Source organism: Genypterus blacodes, unplaced genomic scaffold (assembly GCF_046128005.1).
Source record: "Genypterus blacodes isolate CSIRO-AG114 ecotype Tasmania unplaced genomic scaffold, CSIRO-AGI_Gbla_v1 ptg000032l_1, whole genome shotgun sequence".
Taxonomy (NCBI): Eukaryota; Metazoa; Chordata; class Actinopteri; order Ophidiiformes; family Ophidiidae; genus Genypterus; species Genypterus blacodes.
The window spans coordinates 3,452,820-3,460,000 of NW_027466845.1; the positions used below are offsets into that span (position 1 = coordinate 3,452,820).

Sequence of the window (7,181 nt, forward strand, 5' to 3'; positions counted from 1 at the left end):
GGTCGGACCATGATTGGCAGGAAGGTGGGCGGGGACAGAATGAAAGGCAGAGACAGGAGAGGAGAGACTGACAGGAGAGACAAAGAGGACTGACTGAAGCAGCTGAGTCCTGAAAGTTAATCACTTCCTCTCATGGATTAACCCGCATTAACACCAAACACACGTCGGGTAAAGAAAAAGCAATAAATGTCAGTTAAGGAGGCGAGCTCGCAGGCAGCCAGCTTGTCTGCCTCACTTCCTGTAGAAAGACACTCCCGATAGCGATGATGTCGTGTTTTCCCCCGGCCGGTGCCCGCTGTCCCTTTGCTTTCTGTGCTCACGGCGGACATCAAAGAGTCTTGACACACCGGACACACACGCTGCTCAGATGGCCTCATCAAACACACACACACACACACACACACACACACACACACACACAATCACACACACACACACACACACACACACACACACACACACACACACACACACACACACACACACACACACACACACACACACACACACACACGGTGGGCCTGACGTCTCTGGAGGCGAGCGGCAGAGCCCAGCGTGGGCGAGTTTGTTTGCGTCTGATAAGGGCCGGGGTTCACCGGGCAGCGGGCAGCGTGAGTGTGAGCGCCGTGCCAAAGCAAACACGTGGAAGAAGTTCACTCGGGGCTTTGATAGGAAGCTGGCTCGGCGAGAATTTTACTCGTTAATTAACAGATTTAGGATTTTTCAGAGTGGGATGCGTGTCAGCTGCTTTAAAGTAAGAGCCAGATTAGATCACAGTCTTACAGAAGGATGTGTGTGTGAGCGTTTGTGGCTCCTATCTCTGTCTTCTTCTGCTCTAACTCATGCATGAAGACAAGATATTCTAATTCTGACATTCTCTGACATTAAAACTGTTCATTTTGAAGACGAGAGAATCCGCCCCGCTCGCCTCCAAACATCTCACCGTCGTGCTGCGAGATGAATGAGGGGCGACGACTGAGCCACCGCCGGCGTGACATCGCACCGTGGGCATTAGCGGGGCCGCGCTACACAAAATGAAAGACAAGCAGAGATCAGTGGCTCCTATATGCTGGGAGGGGGAGGGAGAGGGAGGGAGAGGGAGGGAGGGGTCGTCTTTGTTTGCTCTTCATCTGAAAAGGTTACAGTGTCCTTATTATTATGATAAGCTGTATAAAGAGGGAGACTTAGGGAAGCCCCGCCTTCTTTACCCGCAAATTGTTTCAACTTGTCTTCGTTACCCCCCTTTGCTCGCTTTGTGCAAGATTGTGTCGATCCCAGTGTGTGTGTGTGTGTGTGCGTGTGTGTGTGTGTGTGTCTTCTATGAGGAAGGAGGGTAATGGAGCCTCAGCTGAGTAAACAGGTCTTTAATATGCTCAGTGGCCCTAGCAGCCTCCCAGGCAAACACACACACTCTCACACACACACTGGCACATAGACACACACACACACACTGGCACATAGACACAAACCGAGCCAGGATGGCACCGGCACCAGTCCCTGTGGGGCCAGAGCAGACGATAGAGACGACAGAGCGGCAGATTCAATTAGACAAGAAGAAGAAGACGCTGATTGTTTTGAAGACATTTTGTTGTTAAAGTATTTTTTTTCTTTAAATCGATTCAAAGAGTATTTACAGCAGGATGTTTGTCTAATTTAGCTGTTTACATTTTTGCTGTCTTTGCTTTAGCACATTGTGATTGTAAATCCCTGGGAGCTAGTTAGCTTAATGTCTCTAAACTCGAGAGGACGACGGTTTGATTGAGTGTCTTTGTCTTCTCTTCATCAACCGTGACACATTCACACACACACATGGCATCTGTCAAAATAAGTAACGACACATTGCAAATTAGATGGACGTCGGTGAATATTGAGACATTTCTGAGACTGGATTATTAGATTGAAACAATAGAGTGTGTGTTAAGATGGCTCCACTGGTTAAAGAGAGAGTGATGAAGAGGAGGAGAGACTGAGAACATCTGTAGTTTGTGTGCTGCGGAATCTCGAGGAAAGCTCAGATTTGTTGCGTCGACATCAGAGTGAGAGGCAAACTGGAGAGCTTTGAGTCGTCGTACTTATTATACGAATCCCGGTGTGTGTGTGTGTGAGGGTGTCTGTGTGTTATCTCCCACTGCCTTCCAGCTCTGTGTGTGGCCCAAATCTCTCCCTCCCCCTCCTCCTCCTCCTCCTCCTAGTTGCTCAGCACAATCGTGGCCTCTCCTGCACCTTATCAGAGCCCCTTTGCTCCGCCGCTCCATCTGTATTCAGGCCCTCCGTCCCCCTTGACCCCCGCAACACACACACACACACACACACACACACACACACACACACACACACACACACACACACACACACAGCTCCCTGCTACCATTCACCATCTAGCAGAAAAGCCTCTCCTTCACACTCAATCCTTTCTTCACGGCGGGTGTGTGTGTGCGTGCCTGCGTGTGTGTGTGTGTGTGTGTGTGTGTGTATGTGTGTGTGTGTTTGATGGAGGTGTGTGTGGGTCATTCTATTTGAGAGAGCTGTTAAAGCTGGTGTGACAGCGGCGCCTGTGTTATGCTGACCGTCCAGTTTCAGTAATTTCTCACCTCCGCAACTCAGCAGAATGAAAAGACAGCAGGCTATGGTTCCTGTCGCCGTGACTTCCACTGATATATAAGTGGAAGGATCCGGTATTTATGAGCGAGCGAGCGCCGAGGCCGAGGCTGCCTTGAAAGCGATGGGACGGCGGTCGGATGTAGCGACGGCGAGTGCATCAAGGAGGAGTTGTGTCATAAAGAAGCCCTGCCTATGAAACAGAATATAGAGAAAATGGCTTAGCATTGATTAAAGTGACATGAACACCGGAGCATTTATTATGGATTGGAGTTTTGCCATTTATCTTCACGGGGGGAATGATTAAAAAAAGATTACTCCCGCTCTGTTTTTCGCCGCGTTGAGAAAGCGATTGAGCATCTCTGCACGTACGCCGCGGTTTCTGAATGTGTCAGGGCTTTTGCTGTTTGTGTATCCTTTGTTCCTCCCCGCGCACACACACACACACACACACAAACACACACACACACACACACTCTCTCCCACACACACACAGACGCAGACAGAGACGTTGTGTAAGAGAGGCTTCCAGGCATCTGTCACTGAGCTGCACTTTTTCTTTTTTTTTGCCTTCTAAGTTTGGCCTCTGCTCCAAACTGCTCTGGCTCAGTACAGTCCCTCTGTCCTGCTTCATCCTTGACCGTGCCGCTCTGCCCTGAATAGCAGGAACCTCTGTCAAGTCAGAATCATCAATTTCCTCTCCTACACTCACCAGAGGGGTGGAAGTAATTCCTTGTTTATCTCTGATGAATGCAGGATGAGGTCATCTGTATCATCTGCACTGTTAGGTCCTGACCCTGCTAGAGCGGCCCGACTGACGCTCTGGCTGAGGGTTCGTACAGGAGGAAGATGAAGAAGATGCGATAAGCGACCTGATTGATTCCCTCTCATGGGTGACAAGGAGTGGACAGGTGGAGTCCAGCTGCTTTGATGGGGACGAGAGGTGAAGCAGCAGTCAGGTGGTGTGAAACTGGAGAGAGAGTGTCGGGAGAGAGAGAGAGAGAGAGAGTGAGAGAGAGAGAGAGAGAGAGAGAGAGAGAGAGAGAGAGGCTAGTCCTTTGCTACATCTGAAGTCTGGCTTGTGTGTGTGCGCGTGTGTGTGTGTGTGTGTGCTCTCACAGTTGGCACCCTGACCGACCCTTCAGGCAGGAAGATAAGATCTACCCAGGTTGAGTCAGTTCGCACAGAGTACATACCTCTGCCAAGGCCGATTTGTCCTTATTATGACTCTCCGTCTCTCAATGATGAAATTAAACAGGTTATTGACGCGTTATTGATCAAATCTAACTGTGTAGCACCGCCATCAAGTCGACTCATCAGCAGCGAGGTCGCATGTCCACCATGTTTGATTACAGTCGACAAAAACGTATTGGTGGATAAAGTGGTTATTACAGCGCCACCATCTGGCCGACTTGTAGCAGAATTTAATACACTCTTCCCTGGATCGTCTCCAACCTGCCCTGCGAGTTTCATTGAAGTCCGTCCAACACTTTTGGAGACACGGTGAGAACAGACAGACAAACGCCACCGGATGCTGAACCTCCTCTGCAGTAAAGCGGCAGACAGCGGGAGGAACACGGCTCACTGTTCTCCTGACAGACGTTCTCAAATCAAAGCCTGCGAGATGATCTGAAGGATCTCTGCGATGTAAAGCTTTTAAAGTTTCCAGCCGCGTCTTCATCTCGCCGTCCTGCCTCACGCCTCCGACACCTCAGGCTGACAACCCGGAGAACTTCTCCTTTATCTGCCCGCTTGCTTACATTCCCATCACTCCACATCTCTGCATGAGCCAGTGACTCTGCACATGTGTGGATATGTGCCGTGTGATTGTATACTTTGTTCTGTTCTCGCTGCCCCTTCGCGCACGCCTCCGTGTGAGTGTGTGTGTGTGTGTACAGTGTGTGTACAGTGTGTGTCTGTTTTGAAATGGAGGGGCGAGTCCGGTGGAGTGAACTTGGCTCTCCGATCCTTTCCACAGCCCTTCCATATTACATGTGCAATTACATTCCTGCTCTAATGGAGAACAGAGCTCTACTCCGAGCCAGATAAAATAAAGAGCTACTGTTCCCCCTGCTGTGTGTACCAACGTGCGTGCGTGTGTGTGTGTGTGTGTGTGTGTGTGGCCACTACTACCTCTTACCCCTGAGTATTTCCACTCATCTTGTCATCTAAGCTGATTCCATATAGGAAGCTGATTACAGATTGATTGGGCTCCTGTTTGGCTTGTGAGTCATGCAGCAGCTTCAGCAGCAGCCTGAGGTTCTGCTTTGAGAGATTGATGGAGACGTAGGGGGGAACAGAACAGTGAGTGTGTTGTCTCGCTCTGGTCCCGCAGATGTCGGCCTATGAGAATCTGTCATAGCGTCAGAGCAGCTCGTATTGATAAGGTGAAGTAGGTCTGTAGCTCCTACAGACCTACTCCCTGCCTTTTACACATCAGAAGAGAGAACGTGAGGCGAGAACATGCAAGAAATGATCCACATGCGGAAAAGCTCAACTAGTCAGTGCTCCTATTATTTGGCTCCTATATGTTATACAGTCTGTGTGTGTGTGTGTGTGCGTGTGTGTGTGTGTGTGTGTGTGTGTGTGTGTGTGTGTGTGTGTGTGTGCCATGTGTGCCACTGCTGTATCTTATGAATCAGGCGTTGTTCTTTGCCCATGATGTAGACTGTAGTCAGAGAGCAGGAAAGCATCAATGTGCGTAGATCAAAAAGGATCGGAGGTGAAGTGAGTCAGCAAAATGTTGCAAAAGTCAAATCGAAGGGAATGATTTCTCAAGTGAAACATTCGCTCGGCCTGTTTGCTGACAAGTAGAGCAGAGCGAGTGGACGGAGAGTTCAGGCTGAAGTTTTGAACCCAACATCAACCTGTAACGAGCAAGGCATCACTGTCACAGGCATCTTTGCATAGTCATTGGGCTTTAATGTCTAGAAGCCTGTACTAATAATCCGACCAATTTACCCAACTAACGTCCAAGGCCTGAGTTTTGAATCAGAACCTTACAAAATTCTGTCTGACCGACTCAAACCCAACCAGTAGGCAACCCGGAGAAATTGATTCCTAAACCCTTTGAACCACGCAAACCCAGTAGGAGTTCTTCATCATACCTTGTGTGTTTCATCATCTGTATTGGCCTGAGTCGAGTCCTCACATCTCTCGCCTCTGTTCTCTCACAGTTTGAGTGTGTGGATTGCTCTGCTTTGCTTGTGTCGGAGTTCAAACATGAATCTTTAAACCTGTCCGAGCCTGATGTGTGTGTGCCATGCTCGTATCTCCATCTGTCTCCACTTGCTCCTCTCCTACGTTAGGAGTTCACGTGTCCTGCCCCAGTCCAGAGTCCAAAGGGGGGGATGCTTTACCGTGTAGCTTGTTTGCTCTCTGTGTAGCTTGTTTGCTCTGCGTCAGACAGCAGGTTGGCCTCAGAAGGTGCTGTCTCATTCCTTTCAATGCAACTCACGCAGCTTGAAACAATAAATGCTTTATGCCCGTCCGTCCCCCCACACCCCCGCACCACCGGCACGGCCCGAACTGTACATCCCCTCTCTCTAGAACAAAGCATTCAGTCATGAGTCAGTCAAATAATCATTACGGCTCCTTAAGTACCTGTGTGGAGAGCTGGAACTGGCAGTCAGAGTTGAGGAATGTGCCTCAATAAAGCTACCTTTGAATGCTTGCTCAGGAAATGTCAAAACAGGTGAGGGGGGAAAAAAACAAGACGTGGATCGACGGGACAGATTAGTTTTGCAGCTGGCGGTGGCGAGCGGCCATCAGTTCACCTGATGGTGGAGCGGCGGGGTCCGGCTCACTGTGAGGGAAATGAACCGTGGCGTTGTGTTATTGTAAAGTCACTCTGGAAACGTTCCTGCGATCTGTAGTTTGTAGTCCAGTGTATCAGAGCTGACGCTTATTATGGGATATTATGCACAAATCCAATACAGTTTAAATTCCTGGTGTGTGTGTGTGTGTATAATAAAGCTGACACAGCGTGGACGTATAATGGAGTGACACTTCATCTGCACCATAGCTGTGTGTGATCTGCGTATGTGTGTGTGTGTGTGTGTGTGTGTGTGTGTGAGTGACAGACTGTGGACAGCAGAAGGTTGTCAAGCTGTCAGGAGAGCATCACACATCTCAGACCCCCTACCAACGCACATTTACACACCAGCACCGCCACGCCGACACCCCCTTCAATTACCCAGTGGAACAACAAACCACAGCGCCATCCCCCTTTATTCACACACACACACACACACACACACACACACACACACACACACACACACATACACACACAGACATTAACACAAACCCACATGCAGACGTTTGACCACTGCACTGGAATACTAATTAGGGGAAACTTTGCCTTATTGGTGGTTGCTTGTGTATTTGTGTTGTTAAAGTGCCTCTGTGAAGATGCACTGTGCTACACACACACACACACACACACACGTCATGAATATTGAAAACGTTCCATTGGGTTCCAGCTGAATGCACATCTCTCAGTGTAGCGTGTGTCATTGTTGAATAATTAATCCTCCATATTTGGTGTTTCTGAGCGGCTGGCTTGTATATCAGCCTGCACG

General features: G+C 49.3%; 1 protein-coding gene across 1 annotated transcript in view; it reads left to right on the top strand.

Moving 5' to 3' along the window:
- The window catches only part of robo2 (roundabout, axon guidance receptor, homolog 2 (Drosophila)), a 155,185-nt gene that overhangs the window by 99,643 nt on the left and 48,361 nt on the right, over positions 1-7,181 (top strand). The gene's annotated exons all lie outside the window — the stretch shown is intronic.